Here is a 2,983-nt window from a genome sequence, read left to right as displayed (position 1 = left end):
AGCAGTGTGTCTGCTGGATCTCAAAGCCCTGTACTAGCATATAACAAGTCTCTCGAAAGGTCAGAGGGTACACTTAAGACCACCAAGGGCTGGAAGCCAAGCACACACACACATTACCAGTGTAAGCAAACCAAGAAACTCCTTCAAACCTTCAGGTGTTTGAGGATAATGCCTGCTCTGCCACTGTGTCCACAGCTTAGCGTAACTCATCTTCTAGGGGTTTCTCTTCCCATATACACATATCTGTTTTCAAATGTTCAGCCTTATAGGAAAACACAGAATGGCTTCATCTTTAAGATAATGACAGTGAGGGACCCAGAGACCACTTCCTTTTTAGGGCCAGGGAAATAATTCCATAGTTAAAGTTTTTGTTGTGCAGTCAAAAGGACCAAGAAGAGTTCAAATCCCCAGAACCCACTAAAGAGCTGAGGGTGTGTGGCAGCACTTCATAATTCTACCTTCAAAAGGCAGACACAGCGTATTTTCAGAGAAAACTCCCTAATGTAATGAGCCTATCAGCCAGCTCTGGGTTTAACTGAGAGCCTCTGATTCAAAAACAGTAACGTGAGTTAAGATTCATGGAAATTTCCTAACACCAATCTCCTATCTCCACACATGTGCCCCTGCACACACACAAGTTTGTGTGTGTGTGTGTGTGTGTGTGAGCACATACAGCATACACACAAACACATGAAGAGAAAGGTGTCTTTCTAATTGAAAGAATGTCCTTTGATAGACTGAATCCAGAATCTCCAGCTAGACTGATTCCTCCCCCACACCCTGGAAACTTTCTCTCTTTACAGATGAAGGATCCAAAGGATATTTTGTAACCAAGCTGCAGCTGGCTCCTTACAAGGAGTTTCAGCTCTGCAGTTTCTAGGATAATGAGGGATCAGTGATGTACAAAGAACAAAGGATCCCTGAGAACGCAGGGAGTCCCCCAGCTTTACTACTTTTCCGAGGAAGCAAGGAGCTGAAAATAAATAGGGCTTGTTGGGACTGTCTTGTTCCTGAACTAATACATTTGTACATCTCTGGCCAGCATTTATCTACTATCCTTGTCAAGCTACCCAACCCCCGCAAGGAAAAATAATAAACAGATTTAATATCTCATCAGTATCACATAAATGGAATCTGGCTTTAAAGAAGTGCTACTTTCAAATTCCCTACACACCCAGCCATGAATATCTTATCAGTATTTGTCTACACTTGTCCCTGAAACCCAAGAGACCCTCTGTGCCACCTACAAAGACACATTTTATCTTCTCACACCATACCCTCATTTTGGCACTTGTAACCCTGAACACTGGGAAGATGATTGGGTATGGGCACCCCTGAGGGTAGAGTGTGCAGGAACATCTTGTGCCTGAAAGGAAAGCTGTCAGCCCTCCCCTGTGCACACTGCTCTCTCTAGCTGGATCCTTAGTCTCTTCAGATCGGCAGCATGCCCTGGCCACCTTAGAGGCCCCTCACAGAATCTAGTTTGTAGTTGGTATTCACTGAAGAGGTTTGCAGTTGTAGGCTCAGACAGAAGACAAGGAGAGAGCAAGGGCAGAGAAAAGCCAAGTGCCGAGGAACATATAAAGCCCGAGAGCAGGCTGCTTTTGCAGTGCCTGTGGTAATACTCATTTGGATCTGATTCTGTCAGCCAGCTCTGGTGGGTAGGAATGGAGCCCAATGTGGTATCAGATAGCAGTGACTGGGACTCTAGACTGCAGCAGGCTGGCAGCTTCTGAACTGGGCAGGATATAAAGGGAGAAGGCTCATAGAGAAACTCACCTGCTGTTCCCTGCTAAGACCAGAAATGCTTAGAGATGATCAGGAAAGCTTAACAATTTACCAGTGCCCTTGCTTGCCCATTTGATGTACTGGCTGGCTGTTGGCAGCACTGGTCTGCAGCAGTCAGTAGGACCTGCCAGGCTCTGAAAGGGCAGGAGGGACACTGACCCGACCTCGGAGATTTCTATATTTAAGATGGTTGTCTCTGCTGCTATTTCAGACCCAGTCTGTCACAACTCGATCATGAATTCTTCTAATATTGCTTCTCCCCAATGTTGTTTCTCTGCAGCTGACATTATACATGGTGAAGTCACTTCTCCGTCCTCTCTATCAAGAGGTAGAAGGAACATCTAAGCATTGTACTATATTTGTGGCAATGGTTACAGAGTCAAATGTTGATTAAAGCAGGTGTTAGTTAACAGCAGAACCACTAATGTCTATTTTTGAAGAGCATCATATGTGTTGCAAAATCATGAGTCTTATATAAGATGACTGGTAAGGGCAGCTTCATACTATGTGTTGCAGGGCTCAGGTACTGGAGGCTGCATCCCTAGCGACTTTCACCATATTCAGAAAACCTGAGCAGTCCAGTGTGTGTGTGTGTGTGTGTGTGTGTGTGTGTGTGTGAGAGAGAGAGAGAGAGAGAGAGAGAGAGAGAGAGAGAGAGAGAGAGAAGGGGGTGATCGCTTCAACCTTCACAGGTAGTAGAGAGATGGGCCTTGGGAGGCAAGAAGACAGTTTAGCTCAGCACTCTGTAGCTGGTATTGCTTTAAATTTAGGAGTCTGAGTGGCATATTTAGCCGGCATATTTAAGCACAGCAAAAATTTTGTGGAAACTATTCTGGTGACAGTTAACTCAATCCCAGGTTCACAACAAAGCATACATAAATCTCCCTGAGGAACGAGACTACATCAAAACGCTTTGTAAAGTCTATAAGGATAGGTTCTATAGATTGGCTGAGGCAAACAGGCTTATGGTTGCCTGAGACAAACAAGTTTATAAGGGTCTGGAGGAGCGTCCTGCGCCTGAACTGTCTTTACCACATAGATGCACAAAGCACATCTGCTTCAGCCTTTTAAGTGGAAAACAGGGTTTGGGTTCCTTCCCTGGATGCTTGACATTCCTGGTTTCCCTAGTGCATGCCTTTGAGCACGAATACCTCTGTACGCCTTACAGTGATGTGGATGTAGAATAGCCACTGAA

The sequence above is a fragment of the Arvicanthis niloticus genome, chromosome 4, assembly GCF_011762505.2.
Source record: "Arvicanthis niloticus isolate mArvNil1 chromosome 4, mArvNil1.pat.X, whole genome shotgun sequence".
Lineage (NCBI taxonomy): Eukaryota > Metazoa > Chordata > Mammalia > Rodentia > Muridae > Arvicanthis > Arvicanthis niloticus.
The sequence above is the reverse complement of the archived record's forward strand: the minus strand, read 5'-3'. Positions refer to the sequence as shown.